The following is a 21,075-nucleotide window of genomic DNA, read 5'->3' on the forward strand; positions in this document are numbered from 1 at the left end:
TTCTCAAGTTCTTGACTTAGATAATTAAGTTCTAGAAAAGGGGTGTCTAAAGTCCCTTCTCGAGTTCCAGTGTCCTACATGTTTTCCAACCAACCTGCCATTGAAACTCCTTATTGACCAAACACACCTGATCCAGGTAATCAGCAGCAGATAAGGCAGGATTTCTGGAAAACCAGCAGGAGGCCGCCTCTCAAGGACTGACTTTGGACACCCCTGTTCTAGACTTGGCTGGTAAAGTAATAGAATAAGCTCCTCGAGTTCTCAACTCAGTTAGTCAAATTCTAGATTAAGCTCCTCAAGTTCTAGACTTATCTAGTTAAAAGTTCTAGGCTCAGCTAATCAGGCCTAGACGTACGTTCTCAAGTTCTATCTAGACTTACCTAGTCAAGTTTAGACTTTGCTGATCAAGTCCTAGACTTAGCTAGTCACGTTCTACACTTATCTAGTCAAGTTCTAGACTTAGCTCCTCAAGTTCTAGACTTACAGTAGCTTCTTATGCTCTTATTGTTAGGTTGGAGATATGAGGAGCTGCAAGCTAGTAGGAGAGCATGTAAACAAAGAGCTCTCAATTTTGCGTGACAGTAAGGGGGCGTTGGGTTGCTCTGCGCTAAGCCTGCAAATCAGAGGTGAATTTAAAATGAACTACGGTTGTTATGCAGAAAAACAACACAGGTTTTTTCGTTTTGTCCTAAAATTGCATAATCCAAATTAAAAGACCACTGGGAGCACTTTCACAATAGTCAAAAGATGATCAGAGTGGGTCTTAAAGGAGGTCCTCCGTTTATGGAACTGATAATTCAGCCAAAAGCCTTTCTGAGGTCACTCTCTCCTTACTTGCCTTTGTATCTTGATTACCCCAAACCTGAAAAGCAAAGCCTTTTGCTGATTTGGTCAAAAAAAACTCGACGGGAGAACAGACATGCAGCGTTTACGTTGCACGTTTCTGAGTGGATGTTCTGGAATCATTCATGTAAATCGCTCTGCGATACACCCTCTCTTGGCGGAAAGCTCCAAACTGATGTAACTGTCACAGTAACCAATGGTTACTGGTAACGCAACAACAAACAGTTTTGACCCTGCAAGCTTCTGAGTAATATTCTGGGTGATTGCAGAGTGGTTTTGTCACCCCTCTGGATGCATAGGCCTGTCAGTGTGCGTCTGCAGACAGTGAGTGCAAGCCAGCGTGACTGCAAGGATATTGTCCAATTTTCCCCCATGTACACCCCTCACCTCTTATTTCACACTTACATTTTTCATCTACTCTTTTCTGGTTAAAGAAGGGGAATTCCACTATTGTGATAACAGTCACAGAGACATTTTCACAAAATCCCCCCTTAACTCCTAATTAAAATGCCATTCTTTGTTAAAATGCAAAAAAATGTTGAACTCTGAGTTATTCTAATTTGACCCAGCACTGTCTGTCTTCCACTGACAACTGATAACAAAATGTATTTTCATAACATTTTAGGTTAAGTAGAGGTTTATAAATGTCTTTTGATCTATGGTCAAAGTCTTCCCTGTCTTGTAATTATGATTATGCCTTTTTAGCCTAAACTAAAAAACCTGTGTATTTTTCTAGGACATAGTTTTTGCAAAGTGGGGGAACCATTGGCACACAGCAATCCCGCCCCCTTCCCCTCCCTTAAACCTATAATGTAATGTCCACACATGTGTATGCCAGATCCTAAGAGATTAAAGCCTAAAGGTCAGTTAACTTATTTGAAACTTAGAAGAGATTAGAGTTTTATCTATCTTCCTTTTTTAAGTCTCCATTTTTTCGCAATATGGATGTCATCATGTTGGAGCCATTGACTGTAAAAGAGACTGTGAAGCGCTTTGGGCCTTTAAGGAAGGTAGAAAAGCGCTATACAAGTATACCCCATTTACCATCTTGGCGGTAGACAACGTCAGTAAGCAAAGATTTGGTCAAATTCGGTCTGAGTCAACATTTCTATGGCAGCCACTCCCACCAATCAGGAGTGAGCTTGTTGGAGTCCAGTCTTAAGCTGAAAGCAGACATCAAAATTTACACATAGGTTGAAGAACTAGAGAAATTGTGATGAGACAAACATGCATCACCGACACTTTGAGGTAGAACCAGACTGGAGTTAAGAAGAATGTGTGGTTTTGAGGGAGGTTTTTGTTTGTACAGATGATTCAGAGATGACTGGATGAGCTGAAGGACTTATTTTAACAAAACGGCCTTCAGAATTCAATTCCACCCGTGGGAGTCTGTTTATGTAGATGTTTCTCTTTGTGTTAAGAAAACATCCAAAATATAAATGTATAAACTGATTAATGTTGTTGCTGTGATTTGCTAAAATAAAAAATGGTGATAAATTAAATATTTTTGTTAAGTATTTGTTACTATTTCTATTTTATATTGCAGCTTTATTTGGGCTAAAACACTTTTGCATACATGGATGAAAATGGTCAGCTGAAAAATCCATAGCAACAGCCAAAGACAGCAGCAGTTCTAGGAGTTCAAGTAACATCAAAAATAATATTCAAAGTTTGAATTGTCCAAAAATAAACAGAAAGACGTACATAAACCCATACATGGTGGAAATTTCACCCCTTGACACCTGCGTTCATGTGTAGCTGTCATTGACCGTTTATATTATGTTTTACAGTCTATGAAAGCTATTAAAAAGCTGAAGTGGTTGATTTATAAGTGAACAGTATTTAGTTTCAGTTTTAGATTAATCAAATATTTAGTTATAAAGTACAAAAAAGGCCCTGAAGCTGAAAGCAACAAAAGAGAGCAGGACTGTTGGTAAAAATAATAATAATAAAAAAAGAAGTAGAAACACATTAAACACATTGTATCGTTGAAAGTTGTTTTATTTAAATATTCACAAAATAACCAGTTTTTTTCTGACAGTTGTAAAAAAAAAAATTCAAAATACATAATGTTTTATTTTTGAATAGTAAACAGAAATGTTTCACCTAAATTAAAAAAAGGATGGAATGACTTAGCTGTAACTATATGCCTAAGATCCACCCTTTTTTTTCCAGCCATCACTGAACCTTTTCTGGCTCTAAACACTAGAACCAGGTGTGTTCAGACAACCAGACCTGAAATCAGCTGATTTAGTTGAGGCTCAGATGGTGATGCAGGGTTCTAAATCTTGAGAACCAGAGTTCGACTCTGTGATTGAATGCTGCCATCTTGTGGCTAATATTTGTACACTCCTAAAAAAGTCAACTTTTTTGGATGGTTGCAGTCCACAAACTCAGCTCTCCCTCTCATTAAACTACATTTATTTTTTTTAATTAAAGTGGCTGCATTAAAAAGATTGTAACATTTTGACCAGAGTGCATTTTAAAGTTAAAAAAAACAAACATTGTTTCTAAATTTTTAGAATGTAACTATTTATCTTATTTTAAATATGAGTTATGTCAGGACATTAATAAAATAAAATTATCTTTACAATAATTTGTTTAAGAAGTGCTTCTTCTGGTCTAGTGGCCATATGATTGATAGTTAAAGTTAGCTTAATACTAAGCTAACGATCAATCATAACAAAAGACTGTGATGAGATAGTTTCTTCATATCTTCTAAATAAAGCAGTTGTTTGATATAAAAAAAAATCGACATAAAGCATTCTTAAAAAGAGGATAAATTAAGGATTTTATTTAATTCAGAAATATATGAAACAGAAAGAGAAAACAATAAAAAAAGCATTTTAATCAATCACAGATCATGTTCACCATCGTTTTAATGTCAAGTAAATTTTATTTTCTGATTATTTGCAGATAATAAGTGGATGGCAAATACTGTAAATAAATAAAAAAAGTCTGAATTAATCGCGATTTATTCTTACCTTGGTTTGCGATTAATTAGTAAATTTTTTTCAATTGCGCCCCAGCAATAGTAAAAATGCATCCACAATTTTTACATCCTTTGGAAGACATTCTCTCAAAAGATGATATGTTTTTATGTCTTTAAAACAAATCTTTTTAAGTCATGGGACCCATTTTAGGATACTAACTTTTTAAGTATTTTTTTTTTTACATTTTATAAAATATACTTCGGAGTTAACATTTTTTAATTCAGTGATAAATAATCTAGAGTTGACTGAATGCATCAGGCAGAACTCGATTATATACAGTAGGGGGTCTCTGCTGGTGGAGCTCAACACATTCCAAGATGATTGTATCCCTACAATCGATCCTATTACGGATCTTAAGGCTTTAAAGCTGCTTAATGCCTGTCTTTGCTGAGTGAATTTATAAGGCATCCGAGGAAACCAAAACTTACATTTTCAAAATTACAGCATTCAAATAATTATTCATAATGAGAAAAATGTATTTTCTGTATTTTTCATTTGTCAGGTTACTTTTTACCTAAGACAAGTTTTAATCATTTTGTTTTGTTACACTTTTGAAAAAAAGAAGTACCTAAATGACAAACAATCACATTTGAATATCTGTGAATGTCAACTAATATATCCACTTGGAGTTAGGATAGAGCCCAGACACAGGCCTCTCACCTTTCTGCTTTTCCTAAAAAAAAAAAAGACTATCAGACATTAAGTCCAGCACATTTCTGAGTGACTGGATCGATACTGGACGCCAAAACAAATTATAATAAAAACACCAAAGACAATTAAGAATAATTACTTAAAACCAAGGATAAAAACATTATTAAAACAACATGCTTAAACCAATAAAGGAAAAGAGAATTACAATTATATAAATATTAAAAACTGAATACATTAATAAATGAAGCGTGGGTAAATACTGAGGCTAGAAAAAGCGTCATCCTTTTAAAATACCAGCAGTTTCTGCAGCATTGAGATGTTCTGGCAGACCGTCCACAGCCTCAACGGGAGTTTTAGCTCTAACTTTTGTGATAAAACACAAATAATCACTAGATAATGTCAGGCTCTGCAAGGTCTCTAAACGCACTAAAAAATACAATGATCCAAGACTTTTATAAACTATGATCCATCCATCCATCCGTGGTGGTAATGCAGCATTTTTCAAGCTGGTATGATGTTTTCCTCCCACCACTGTCCGCTCCAGAACTGAGTTCTGGAGTAATTGTTGGTTCCAAATTTTTGAACAGAGCATGACAAGAGTTTGCCCTGTGAGAGGGAATAACACATGCATCAATACCTCCATGCTGGCAAGAGAGAAAAAGGGGCATAGTTTTAGTATTGAATTGAACCAGATTAATATGTTTCTAAAACATTTTATTCGTTCAAGTAGTTTTCTGGAAAGCAGATTTTCCTTTTGTATCTCTGACATGGAGTTTGATTTACATTTTTTGGACTTACTGCCTCCTGAAGTGGTTCGAGTTCAGGCCTGGCTCTGACTCAGCCTATAAAGTGTTGGGGAACATCTTGTCTCAGTTGAAGGCCCGCGCACTTGTTTTGTGGCTGAGCTACTTGAACGTGAACTGAGCTGTGGCTGCTCCACTACCCAGAATCCTCCTCCAGACTGAGCTCGCATTCCTAGTCCAGGTGTTGTGTGTTTTCTTTTTCACTCTGCGTTTGCCGCCCATGTAAACGTTCCGAAACGAATTTCCTTCATTATTCCAGCCCACCAGCGCACAGTTTGGTCAGGAACTAGACTTTTAAATATTTCCTATTAAACCAGTTTGTTGTTAAACTGGAATCAGTGGAAGAATGAAATGGATCAGAAAAAGACCAAACAGGAGCCTGCACTTTATTTAAACTCTGACATTTTTACTGCGTGTGGGTTGTTCTGCTGCTAGTTTTTAATGGGGGGAAAGAAGCATATTTCACGGGTGCTCCATGTTCCAAGACAGAGCAAATAAACTCTAATATCTGTCTCCTCTGAGGGTCAGAGGTCAACTCGTAGGAGGTCCCAGTGGCGTCTCTTGCACTGTATATGGGCCGTGTTAGCATGTCCACTTGAGTAAGTCCTTTTGACACAAGTCACTGAACATTTCAATAAAGAAAAGCGCAACATTGACTCCAAAAATTACATTTATTCATGTTTGTGGTAATACTGACTTTAAATGATCTATTTTCACTCAATTTGGCCACTTTAAATAAATCAGTTCTTACCACAGTTTAACCAACTGCGCAAAAACCAACTTATTTTGACATAGCAATTTTTCTTTGACCTGTTAAAATGAATTATTCATTAAGTCTATTGATTTAACACTTAAAGATAATGCCTCTTTCTTTTTATTTGAAAAGCAATATCACACAGACGTTAAACTTTGCTGGAAATGTACCAGAGTTTGCTGCCGAGCTTATTTTAAGGACATTTTCAGCTTCATTCCCTAGCGAATGATGGGAAATGGCGTCTAATTAGAAGTGACATCACATCACATGGTAATGCGTTTAAATACAAATAAAAACTGCAGTTTGTAAAAAAAAGAAAAAAGAAAAGGGTCCATGAAGGTTTGCAGTATATTCACATTTACCACACAGCAGAGCAGAGTTCAGCGTGAGCAGACAGATATAATAACATCACATGAAGACAAACAAGGCGACGATTGGTGGGCAGACGGCACCAAAGAACGGGGGATAAAGTGAGCAGTATTTAGATCATGAATGCAGCATTGATTCTCATCTGAGATATATGTGGTTAAAGCTGTTTATTGGTTTAGTTAAATGGGGCAGGGATAATAAGTTTTCTTCTTTCATCTTCACCAAAGATGTGTAATTTATTGCTTTTGAAAATGAAATAAATAACTATTTGAAATGAAATATTACAGGATCTTCATATGTTTTCTAAAATTCTTCATATCTGGTGTTGTGTTTCTACATTAGACCTTTGCTCCAATACTAGGCAGGTTGCACTGTGAATTCTGAAGTCACATTTTTTAATGGTCGCCAGTCGAGGCTTCATTCAGTTATCAGTTATTTAACTATTAAGGCTCAAGATCTACCTTTTAAATCAGCATTTTAACTGAAATTTAGGAATATTTGTGTGTTTTAGATTTGAGTGTGTGTCTTTTGCTTTTAGTTTTTCCAGTGAAAAATGTTTGACTACGTACAGTAAAGCAAGAAAAGTACTTATATATTATTTACTTATACAATATACTTGTATATACTTATACAAATAAAGTCTGATTCGGTTTGATTTGATTGTAACACATTAAATGAGGTGCTGCAAAGCACACAAAATAATGCTGAAAAAGATAATTAATGCATTTGTTAAGCTTGTAAGCAATTTATTAATAAAGCTTTTTAAGACAAGGGCTATTTTAGATGTTAATAAATCCTAATAAGCATGTTAATAACCTTATTTGACTTATTGTGCTAATAAATAACTTACTAACACTCTATAAGCACATTCGAAATGTTTGTTTATGTGTTAATAAAGTTTGTTAAGGAATCTTATTATAAAATGTTACCAATTTGATTTGTCTTGACATAAAGTAAGTACACTACATGGAAAGTAACAGAGGAGCAGTTTTGTGATTTTTAAAAATCACAAAAACTGCATAAAATGCAGTACATTGTTCCAGGATGGCAGGGCGTGTTTGTCCAATATGGGATGTTTTTTACATTAACCTTGTTTATCAATGGAATGGAACTGATTTTCCACTCCATAGTTCTACCCCTGAGGAGAAGAATGTCTTAGAACTAACAATATAGCTTTATGATGATCAGTACATAAAAGATTAAACTGATGCAGCATTACAACACAATGTTATTTGACTGGTTAGATAACATTTTATAATTTTCTTAATAAGCCAATTTTGTCACCTCAGTGCCCCTCTACAATAAAAATCACGTTTTTTGGGTGTTTTTAATATGTTCTTGAATTATTTTCCCACATTGGAGGACATATTCAGGAAAATTAGGCTCAAAAGGGTTAGGATTAGGGCTTGGAAGAAATTATCCTGCTGTCTCTCCTTCTTCAACCTATGCCCAAGTTTAAACTCAAGTAAAGAAAACAATAAAAGCTGATGTTATTCATACATAATACGTGCAGCTGATGCACTTTGCTGCATTGTCTGCACATATTTTCCATGCATCCAAGGCTAAATATTGTTGCTGGTCTGTATTAACCAAACCCTAATCATAACCACACCCCCTTCCCCCGGGTCTATGTGGAAAAAAGTTCAGACCTGGCTGCACGTATTTAGGAAATTACATGCGAATAACCACTTAAAAAATATAAATATAATAAAAGAGGTGTAATAAAAGAGTGTGCTCAGAAGATTGTCTCATTGTATGTTAACTGCGACCATGTTTGTTTACTACAGAACTCCATTATTTCTTCTTCTACGTTTCCTGTATTGTAGATAGTTCTGCACACATAAAATTGATTTATTCTGATCAAATAGGTGATGGATGTAAACTTTTTTGGGGCCAATGTACCCAGTTCAACTGCAATTCGATCTTTGATCAGATTAAGGACGTTTTAGACATCAACACTCAGCTCATGAAGCTGATACAGTCCAATTCAGAGAAACTCTTTATAAAAAATGTATTACTATTACTTCTTATTTTAAGAAACAAAATCTAAATGTCTTTAACATAACAGCTTCAAACATTCAAACCTGGTATTTAGGTAGTATTCAGGTATTGTGTATTGCTTCAGTCAATTGTTTTTGAGCCAACTTGGTCGAAGCAAGCCTGTGATTGGTCGTTTTTTTTCTTTCATCACATGAACATAAAAAGGCAAACACAGGAAGATAAACTGACAAAGTTTATCAGGAATTGGTTATTTACTTCCTGGTCAGTTTTATACCTTTTTACCAGCATAATCTGTGGTTTTCAATCAATACTGCTGTTACTTCCAGTGCTCAATCAGGTGTTCCATAAGTATCTGTTTCTTTGACATCCATCGTCGTCACCAGAACTCTTTTGACAGTCTAGAGTGTAATGTACCTAAAACATTGTATGTACACTAGCATCTTGCAGATTCTAGTTTTTGTTTACATTTCAATAAATGTAGGAGCTGTAAGTTATCCTCGCAATTTAAAAACAATCTTTGGAGCGTATGCCCCAACACCAATCAATCAACCTAAATATGGCATTTATTGTTCCTAAACCTGCTTCGATCCTGTTCAGGGTCAGGGTGTGTGCTGCGTCCCAGGATCCTGGTCTTGGACGGGTTGCCAGTCCATCACTGGGCCACACAGAGACAGACACTCTTATGGACAATTTGTTTTGATCAATCACCCCTAACATGTAAGCTCCTCACATAGAGGCTGTGCCGGGGTTCTGAGGAGGGGCGGCCCTGCTGTGAAGCAGCAGTGCCGACCACCCCACTGCAGAGCGGCACACATGGTGTTTTTCTATCCTCACTCTTCATTTGTGAGAGGGAACTTGTCAAGGGAAACACAACACTAAAGTTCTGAAACTTTTCTCACATATTTACATCAAACTGCCACAGCAGTTTGGTTCAGCCTGAGGAGAGTTGGGTATTTTGACTGATTGTACTTACTTTTAAAGCATTTTACTAATGTGTATTAGTCCTGCTATATTGAAAAGTTGGTCTTCAGGCTTTCACCTTTGCCAAAGATAATCCCAATGTATCCTAGAATGTAATCTGTTTGTCCCAGACCAACAACGAGAGTTGTGAACATTCCTCGCATATCATCACCTCTTTGCAGAATCCCCTATCCACAATTCACCTCAGCGAGCACCGCTGTTTATGCTTTCTATCACGCCATTTAACCTGAAGGTGCCTGTAAAAAGTACAAATTATAGTGTGTCACAGTATGCGGTTTGTGTTCAGCTCTGACCTTTAAGCGCCTCCATTCAGCTGTAAACTGAACTTTTTTTTGTCTGCAGAGGAAAAATTCTGCGAACAGCATCCAGGATTCTTCTCAGAGTGCAGTTCATTAAAGTCCCACTCCAGTCATCTGTTGATCTATTCAGGTCTTTTATTTATGATTATGCAGTTTTTAGCTGAAAAAAAAAAATAAAACTGGTCATTCTTCCAGGACATAGTTTTTGCACAGTAGTTCATCTGACATTAGCCTCTGAGTTTTGATTGGTACTGTTGGCACAGAACAAGACTGCACCCTGTTTACACTCTCCCTCTAGCTTACAGCCCCTCACACCGCAAACCAAACATTAGTACTTCAACAAAAATGGCTAACAATATCGGAGCTATCCAGCTGTACAGTTTTGATCCAGATTCCAGCTCAGACAAGGAAAAACAAAGACATACATAGATCTATTTGTCTGCAAGTGGATGAATCTGAATGGAAGGGAGCAGGGAGCTTAATTGTAGTTTTTATCATAATTTTCTTTATCTATGTCCTCCATCATCAGAAAAATGTCCCAAGAACGTCTTAAAAACACATTTTTTATCAGAATGGGTTAAAAAGGACAGAAGGAAACTGTTCTCAATTCCATCAGCAAAATTTAAAGTCACCCAGTTAACTCCTCGGTTGAGATGAAAAACTTTTGATTGACAATCTGTGCAAAACTTGCATTTGCTTCTTTTTTCAAACACACAAAATATATATATTTGGATACATGTCCAACACATAACAGTGTTTCCAACCTTTAAATATAAAAACAGGGGGAAAAGGCTCTTAACAGTCAGTAAACCAGCATGTGGTGTTTTGGAAATAATGTGCAAAAAGTGGCACAAAGCAACAAAAGCAATCATTCACAAAAGTTCTGAGTGACAACATAAACTTGTGAAGTCCATTTGTGTGGATTCACATGTATTTACATAGGACTATTTGGGTAGAATGCAGAAAATTAGGAAAATAAATATACAAAACCACTAAATTAACAACATATTTTATATGGACAAGCAAAGCTGGATGACTAAAGGTATTTTTTATTGTTCGTTTCTTAAATCTTTACTAAAGATTTGGAGCCAGGATGTGCTGGCGCCCCTGAACACATCATGAACTGAAAGCAGAAAAAAAGTCCAGACTGTAACTAAACTGAAGGCCTGAACGTTGTGTTTACCTCACTGTCTGACCTCTGTCATCTGTCACTCACACGTTGCTCCCATTCAGCCTAAATATGACAACAAAATCCCACAACACGAGCCCACAGACTGCCCGTCTCCATCGGACATGTCGCATTACTCATAGGATGCAGTCATGTAAGCTGTTTGTAAGACAGTAGCACTACTGTGTGAGGAGAGAGTACACGGGACATTAATAACTTTGACTGAGACCTCTTGAGAATCATGAGCTAGATATGAGTTACCATTACTATTCTAAGTTCTTGAAATTCTTGCTGTTGTTGTTAAATTTGTCACAACAGCATTTAATTTCTCACCCAAACTAACGTTTATTTAAAAAAAAGGCAAAAAAAAGACGTTTTAAAATTTAAAATAAAAAAGATGGGAAACATACAAATGGTTTCTTTTTTTTGTTTGTTTTCAGAAAGAAAAACAAAGCTGTCATGTTGGACAGAAAGTCTCTTTCTCGTGGACATGAGCATCAAATTAAACTATGTTACTTGTGCTCAATAAAAAGATGTTACATCTCTCCTGTCAATGACGAACAGCCTTTTACATTTTGACTTTTTATATTTTTAGTGGATATAATTAAATTAGCTTGTTTAAGTTTGGATGTTATGAGCACCTAATGTCAAGAAACTTAAACTGTGATCATTACACTGTACATTATTTAGTTATCTATGCTTCTGTTCGGTGCAGGGCAATTCATGTATTGTCCCTTTTTACCACTCCGCTCCGGGGGAGCAGGAAAGATTTCAGATTCCAGGTGAATCGTCTTTGCTCCTGTTCTTGGCCGTGGACCTCACCTGTGGCTCATTTTGGGTGTGGGCCCCGCCTCTGGCTAATCTTGTCTATTGACCTCACTTCTGGCTCATCTTGGCTGTGGCCCTCGCCTCTGGCTCATCTTGGCTGTGAACCTCACCTATTGCTCATCTTGGGTGTGGACCTCACCCCTGGATCATCTTGGCTGTGGACCTCACCTCTGGCTCATTCTGGCCATGGACCTTGTCTCTGGCTTATCTGGGGTGTGGATCTCACCTCTTGCTCATCTTGGGTGTGGCCCTCGCCTCTGGCTCATCTTGGGCATGGACCTCACCTCTGGCTCATCTTGGCTGTGAACCTAACTGCTGGATCATCTTAGCTGTGGACCTCACCTCAGGCTCATTTTGGCCATCGACCTTACCCCTGGTTCTTCTTGGCTGTGGACCTCCCCTCTTGCTCATCTTGGGCGTGGACTTCACCTCTGGCTCACCTTGGCTGTGGACCTCACCTCTGGCTCATTTTGGCCATCGACCTTGCCTCTGGCTCATCTTGGCTGTGGACCTCACCTCTGGTTCATTTTGGCCATGAACCCTGCCTCTGACTCATGTTAGCTGTGGACCTTACCTCTTGCTCATCTTGGATGTTGACCTCACCTCTGGATCATCTTGGCTGTGGACCTCACCCCTGGATCATTTTGGCCGTGGACCTTGCCTCTGGCTTATCTTGGTTGTGGACCTCACCTTTGGCTCATCTTGGCCGTGGACCTCACCTCTGATTTATCTCAGCTGTGGACCTTGCCTCCGGCTCATCTTGGCTGTAGACCTCACCTCTGGCTCATCTTGGCCATAGTCCTCGCCTCTGGCTCATCTTGGCTGTAGTCCTCACCTCTGGCTCATCTTGGGCGTGGGCGTTGCCCCCAGCTGTCCCCCACTTCTATCTGGATGAACATTATTCAAACATGTAGTTGTTGAGTTATAAAACCTAATTCTTCTTTAACAGTCCTGATACATCACCTGTCCGCCCTGGGAGAGGATCCCTCCTTCATTGGGGCTTCCCAGAGGTTTCTTTTTTTTTTCTGGAATCAGTATTTTTTTCTTAGGAGTTTTTCCTTACCAAGGAGGAGGGTCTAAGGACAAGAATAGTTTAGCAACCATCTATTGCTTATATCTCATGACCGACGTTCTGCTTTTGCACAATTACCAGTATGAAGCCTAATGAGACAATTGTTTTGTGATATTGCGCTATATAAATAAAATTGAATTTAAATGAACTGAATCAGTGTCAGGTGTGTCAGCATAGATCTGGTGAAATTCATAAATATATCTGCTGTGATGCTGCAATTTCCTGCATTTATCAAAATGCAAAAAAGCAAAAAATAATTGGTGTACTTGCCTGATCAAAAAGATAATGAGATTAAAATACTTATACTTTAAGCCTTAGTCACAACTGCCCTTACAGGTGGATACAGGGTTTCTGTTGGTGACAAATGTGTCACGCAGGTTGGCCACTTGAGGTCGTAGACCTCACGATGAGCACATATAGAGACAATGTTCATGTACAATGTATTTCTATTAACATGATGCAGAGGACAGGTTGTAGCAAACACATAAACAACACGTTAGGATAAGTAAGGATAAGGTGACTTTGGCATTTCATCAAGATTTTTGCATTGCACAAGGGGCCCATGAGTGCTGTTTATGGGATGAGTGTGTGCTCGTTGCAGGTTGATTGTGCACAGCCTTACTTTTAGAAATTTGGAAAATCAGAAAATTACTGCAAGCATGATACTTGGGTGCCTTCATGCACCTAAGTATCATATGCACAGCAAGGGTCAGTAGGGACCAGAACATGCACCTTACTAATGAGTAGAGTATGGCGTAAGGACACCATACGACAGCATCACTTGTGTATCATAAGTGCGTGCAACTATCATTAGCCTTATGAATACTTCACAACATATTTACACACTCACAACAATCTTTTGATAGTCTTTCAAAGAGCCTCAAGACACACCTGTGCTCTTCTTAAGATGCGACCCCATTTCTCTATGACCCTCCACGAGCCCGAACATCCCAAAGACCCGCAGGACCCGTACGAGTCAATGTGACTGAAGCTTAAGACAGTTCACACGGCCTCTTTAAAATGTATTAATTTGACATACAAACAATGGAGCCTCACCAGTTTGGTCACACACACCTGTGAGATGACATCTCATTACTCAATCAGCCTTGTGGTTGAAGAATGACACAGTGCCACTATAGCACAATGTGCACAAAAGCACAGTGGGGTTGTGATCAGGACTGCTGGAGTCCATTCCACCTTCTTCAGATTCAGGAGATAATCTGCAATAAACAAAAAAAAAATATATGAATAGCTATTAAAATTGTTGTTATTTATTGTTGAGAAGAACTCCAAAGTTACTAAACTCCAAAGAAGGAAAAGGGAGAGATTGTGTAAGATAAAAAGTCTGGTTATGTTTCCTTCATTACACTTAAGATGCTAAAACCTGGCTCAGACATGTGACTTCTCACCATGACTTAAGTCTTTAGTGGAAAAAGTAAAGTTACTTCTGTTTGCCGAGCTCAGGCCATTTGCAGTCATGTCTATCTTGAAACACAAACTGAGAAGTTTGCTTATTTTGACACCTTGTTACATCTAGCTGACCCATCTGTCTGAGTGCAGTGACGTCATACCCGGATAGCTTTGGGCGAGACAACCAGCCCGTTGACTGAGGCGGCGGGCTGTGAGGTAGGTGCCGCTTGCAGATGTTTTCTTTTTAACACATGGAAAGCCCATGGAGGACAGACTGTTCATGTGCCTGTGCGTAAGCGTGTGTGCAGCCTTGCATGTGAAAGTGTGGGGGCTTTCGGGCTGCGACACCCCTGTGTGAAGACTTGTCTGGGTCAGCACTGCGTGGAGGTGTGCATGGACCACCTGTGCCTTCACAGCAAACTCTTAAAGCCAAACAAGACCTTTACACTCTGAGGGGCCGACATGCATGTACAGTAGGATTGTTACCAGACAGTCTGTGTCGCCTCTGCTGACACACTCTGCAGACTGAGAGGAGCCTGTTCTGTTTCAGCTCATAATTACAAGTCATTCTATTATAGGAGTGAAACCATTGGAGCCTGAAACGTAGATACACATTTATCTTATTTGGTTAAAAGAATTAAACAAAAAACATTTCTGATCATTAATAAGAAAATAATTGGAGTTTGATTGAGTGCCACCAACAGAATTGAAAGAGAAGGGAGTCATTTAATCTTGTCAGCTCATACTTTGTTGCAATTGTCCTTATGGGTGGATACAGGTCGTCTGGAGGCAAAACTGTGTGGTACACGCATGAAGTTTTAAGATCGTGGACCACTCAGTGAGCCTGTAGAGAAGGGGTGTCCAAATCCAGCCACACATTCTCACTCCCAAGTCGTCACATATTGACATTTGGTTAAGGACCCCTCTGCGTCACTTTTTGACATCTTGGGTCATATTTTGACAAGCTGGCTGTTCATAAAATCAATAGTCCCCAACTCTTGGGTTGCACACTGGTCATCAGTATCTTAACCCAGTACTAACTTTAATCCAGCACTGGTTCAAATCCAGTACTGTGTCTGGTTCGCGTCCGGTACAGCATCTGGTCTGATGTTGGGACTCGGGTTAGGTTGAAGGTACCTGTACTGGTGCGCTACGTGTCTTGGTACTGGACCAGTTCTGGTTTGCGGCCCGGAGGTTGAGGACCCGTGGTTTAATGAGAACAGCACATCGAAAAATGACGACTTGGGGACACCGAAAATCTGGAGGCATCCTTAACCCGGACATGTGTATGTGACTTGGGAGTGAGAATGTGTTGAATCCAGACCTTGAGGCCTGGTGTCTAACATGTTTTCCACCCAACCTGCCATGGAAGCTCCTTATTGATTAAACACAAATGATCCAAGTAATATAAGGCAGGGTTTCTAGAAAACCAGCAGGAGTCTGGCCCCCGAAGCCTGGATTGGACACCCTTGTCGTAGAGGGAAAATGTTCATTAACATTTTTTTACAGGCATGCTGCAGGCTACAGGTCTTATGAACACGTACACAACACATATTGCCAAGTAAGGGTGAAGTAGGTGAGATGCAGGGTGTCGTAGCATCCCTTGGATGCCCGTTGCACACTTTAAACTTGCAACCTATAAAGCTACATTCACACCCAGCATGTGACACACCTTCAAATGCGTAAAAGTGTGTTCTTATACTCAAATTTTGCCTACGCAGTTCATACTGGACGAACTGGACTACTTCTTTTTCTACTTTTTACTTTTTACTAGACCATGTCCACCCCCTACAGTTTGAAATGTCAAAGTGGAGCAAATTTTACAAATTTTGTTTTAGTCTTTTTCTTTCACAGCTCTATTTCAGTATATGGAAGATTGGTGACATAAAATGCCAGCCGAACACAAACGGTCATTATAAAGTTCTTCTCCTTGATTAATTTACAAACGGTTGGCACTTCTGTGAATTATTAAGGGACGCCATCCAAATGAGTCCCTGAAACGTGACCTGGATTAGCTTTCAACGACTGATCAATTAGATTAGATTAGATTAGATTAGAAATGGTTTATTTAAGCAATTAAGTGAGAATAATGCATGTGCAATCCAATCAATCAACAAAGGTTTACTACCATGTCAAACACAGGATAACTAGACATCAAATTATAGATTGCTTGAAAGGGAGAGGGAGGAAGCGAATTTATTTAATCCCACCCCGACTCTACCTAACCCTTTTCTTTACGTGAATTATTGTTTTCCAGTTCATAACTTAAGATCAGATATATGTATCTTTCCAACATAGATGCACGTTATTAAGAATCGTTAAGAAACAATAAATCACATGACTTTGTCATAGTATATGCAGATCTATCGTCAAAGTTCAGAAAAATAGATTATTTTCATTTGAAACAAAATCATTAATATGAATCAAGTATCAACAAAAATGTATATGTTGACAGATTATTTTTCATTCGAAGAGTCATAAATGTAAAGCAAGTACTAAAAGAATGTACGCTGATTATTATTTGTTTTTCAATAGAAAAACTATTAACATAAATCAAGTGAAAAAAAATTAAAATTATGTGACTGGGGCATAAACTGTAAGAATACTTTCCTAACAACTAAAACAAATGAAAAACTTTTGACCTTGTTTTAGAAAAAAAAAGAGTGTTTTTCCATGCCACAAGAGAACTCTAAAATGTAAAGCTTTCTGGTAAACACGTTTCAGACACAGAAAGCGCCCTCCAGATGGCTGCAGGTGTGAGGTCAAAGGGCAACACTTCACATTGTTGTCACTAAGTAGAAATAAGTTTACTGAAATTGTATTCTCATCTGTGTTACATGTCAAAAAATGTCCATAAATATCTCTTGATCTTCTCTCCTGTATTATTTTATGTATTAACTGGATTATAGTAGCAGGCAGACGCCTCAACATGTCTCCTCTATTTAGAGAAGGGGGGTACAGTTTGTAAGAATTTTTCAGATTTCTTCTTTCTTTATTAAAGTAAGTTGATTAGAGCTTTTGTAGCACTAACTGAATGTTGGCTGTAACATTCAGATATAGCCAGGAGATTGATGCTCCTTTCTATTGATGCTTAGTATTTAATAATCTCCTAAAAGTTGTGGCTTCTCTTAGATATAAGTAGTTTCAACTTTCTGTTCTGTATTTAACCTTTTTCTTTCTACTACTATGACTTTTCAACCGTTTAAGCAGTTAACATAATTCCAGCAGATTCTGAAGCAGAGATGAGCAGCATTGCAGTAATATGCAACACTTTAGTAGTGACGTGTTGACGTGCTGACACCTAAAAAATAAAAGCAGCTTTGCACCAATATCCAACACTTTACATTAGAAATGTGTTGTAGAAAATGCTTTTCTCTACAACAGAATTAGGTGATTCACTTTGAGGAGTTACAGTATGTCAAAGAGCATGTATTATTTAGGTGTCACTGGCGATATCTCCGTTGCTAAGCAATGTTTACATCGGACATGTAAGAAGCAATTTAAAAGACTCCAAACACACCTTTTAGCCTTTGGTGTTCACACTGGACAAGCAGGGAGGGGCTTCTTCTTCTTTTTTCTACTTCGTGCAAAATGTCACAGCGGTGAAAAGCTTGCTCCAGGCTTTGTCTTTCACAGCTTCGATAGATGAAGACTTGGTGTCATTATTCTGGACAGGCCCAAACCACAATTATTAATTTCTCCTCCATGATTTCAAACAGTTAGCACTTCAGTGATTTAAAATAAAATTCATTACTACTAAATCTAAGTCCCTGATCGGTCAAAGTTTTAACATGCCTTCCATGGGTGCACGTTATGTATGTAGAGCATAAAAAACTATTATAGGAACTTGCGTAGCTACCCGTGAATGCGAAAAATTTAAACGCGGAAGCCTGAAATGGTTATTTACACGTGTTTACATAGATTTCATTGGAAGTGGTCACTTGGATGCACATTACTTAAGGATGTGTGACCGTACAGTAGCTTTAAAGGGTTAAAGCCAACCAGGACAAAACAAATGTAGAGGATCCTCAAATGACCAAAGAGGTGTGTTTTAGAAAAGGATCAACTTTAAACAAACTGTCATACAAACTTAAACATTAATACCCCTGAGATATTTTAGCATTTTACTTTTTATTGACATGTAAATAAAAGCTGAAAGCTCTATTTTTCACAACCCTGCTTTTTGTTCATCGTCTTATTGCCCTCTGAGAACCAGTTGTGTCCTTTTCAAACAAGAAAAAAATTGTTGGTTGAACAATAAGAACTTTTAAGTAAAAATGTGATGATATTTTGGGGAATTAATGATTTCAGAGTTGACTTAATGAACAGACTGATCACAAAAACATCGTATGTTTCCTTCTAATTCGTGACATGAATGCGTGCTTTTATATTTATGTGTGGGTTGGTCGTTTTTTTCATGAAGCTTCTACATGTTTATTGGTAATAGGTGTTTTGGTAAAAGTCAATCCATTGAACTATGTTATAGCATGTTCATTGCAACTGATAAGGTATAAGAAGGATCCTCAGAGCTCAGGGAACTAGGGTAGAGGGTAAAATACACAGAGAAAAACTAAAAGCAGATCACAAAACTGTTGAAAAGAATTGTGTGACGATTATTTACTCTTCCCCCCACTACCATGGCAACGTCATATAGAAGTAAACCTGAAGGGGGATCAAAACATGCCAAGAGGCTTTTATTTTGAAAGTTTTTTTTTTTTTCATTTAAAGGAAGGTTAAATGTAGTTTAGTCATAAGGTTTAAAGTATTTAATCTATTGTTGACATATGAGTGATGCAAGCTAGCAGGGCCAGCACATCATTAATGCTGGGGGGGGGCTTCTTCCAACACGTCCAAATTCCACAGCTCTCTGCGCCTGCGGATGAGGTGACTTAGATTGTTTTAGATGTTTACTTCTGTTTACACTGCAAACTCCAGGATTGCCTCATGCTGAAAAAGGACGGGCAGAGGAATGTACCAGTGTTACTAAGTAGTAAAACCATAATCTCATCCAGAAATGTAACCTAGGGCAACACACAACCTCCATTTGTATGAAATTCGTGGTTTGATCTTTTAATTAGCAAGAGACTAAATTAAGACAACTAAACAAATCCCCTTGATTAAAACATCCCTGCTGGGTGACTGGCTCCAATAAATGTCAGCCCAGAAAAGCTACAGTTTAGTGTCATCACATCAGGTGAAGTCGGCAATGACCATGGAGGTGAAACAACTGGCTTTGGATCGCTCTGTTATTTATTCAGTCAGTTCCTTCATTCAGGGGAATTGAACATCAATGTAAACATATGTTATTTAGTGCTTTTGACTCATAGTGCCGCTTTGATGAAATGTGTTCGCCTTTACCATCTTTAGTAAAAAAACATTTGGACTTTACCATTTTACTAATTTGACAATTTCCAATATTCCAACCTCTATTTTCCAACCCAGATTTGACACAAACTACTTCCAATGAGGAGTCCGATCAATGATTAAACGGTCATACACGGACAACTACTGTATGATAATGTCATTTGATCAAAAATTTAAAAAACTGTCGCTTTAAGGCAAAATCAGAAAACCTGTGTAGTTTTGTAGGACATAGTTTCTGCAGAGTGGCAGTAGTTTATTAGAAATTCACCTCTGAGTTATGAGTGGGACCGTTGGTACTACCTCCCCTCTTCGTTACTGAGAGCTCTCTGTTTTTACATGCTGTCCAGCTAGCTTTCGGCCCTTCGAAGCACCATTACCGGTGCAAAAAAAATGGCGAGCAATATTAGAGCTATCCAGTCGTACAGTTTTGATTCGGATGCAGCTCAAATGAGGAAAACAAAGACGTACATGGATCTATTTGTCTACAAGTGGATGCATCAGAATGAAGCAATCACAAATATGCTCTTTTACAAAGTGTATTTTTTTGTCTGCTCTTGATTCAAAACAATTTAAATTAAAAAATATTAAGACATCCAATTATTAGTTTAATTTTCTTTATAGATGTCCTCCATCATCAGAAAAATGGCACAAGAACATGTTAAAAACATGATTTCCTCAGAATGGGTCTTTAAAACTTTATTATAAATCTCAAGACTATCATTGATTTGAAGAGAATATGTCAACATTGGTGTAACAGAGATTATTTTCTTTTTCATGTGAATATACATCTGTGTCATCAGCATAACAGTCTGAATGTGTCTTCTCAGATTGGAGCAATAAGAAAGAAGGTGCAGAGGAAAGACAAACTGTCCTAAAATTGAGCCCTGTGGTACTCCAAATTACAGTGACTTAAAGCAATTGATTCCAACCAGAAATTCACAGTCATATCTATCAAGTCCAGTTCATACTCAGACACAAAAACATCTTAAACACTCAAAACACATAGTGAGAATTTTCACAGTAAATCACACGGATAAAATAACCTGAAAAAACATATTGTCATAGATTCTAAAAGACGTTTAGGTTGCTTAGGCTGTTGCCCCTAAACTCTGAAATGAGCTCCCTTTTTCCCTGCTCTCCCTAGACCAGGGGTCGGCAACACAAAGTGTTGAAAGAGCCACTTTGGACCAATACAATAAAAACCAAATGTGTCTGGAGCCGCATAAATTGAAACAGCTTATAAAAGTCGTACACTGGTAGTGACACATGGAGAATGTGTCGAATAAACGATTATTTCTCCTGCTGCGAGTCCTCGTGTCATATAAGATTCAGTTTTGGCCTCATGACAAATTAGAGAGACATTGCAGTGTCAAACTATCTGACAAAAGCTGAATAGCCTCATAATGAACATTTGAGCTTTTATATACTGTAATGATATGATACTGATTATGATACTGTAATAACCTATCATGTGCAATAAGTCAATCACAGACCCAAACCTGTTTTTGATACCGCCATACAGACTGCTCTTCTTTACGC

Source organism: Oryzias melastigma, linkage group LG21 (assembly GCF_002922805.2).
Source record: "Oryzias melastigma strain HK-1 linkage group LG21, ASM292280v2, whole genome shotgun sequence".
Taxonomy (NCBI): Eukaryota; Metazoa; Chordata; class Actinopteri; order Beloniformes; family Adrianichthyidae; genus Oryzias; species Oryzias melastigma.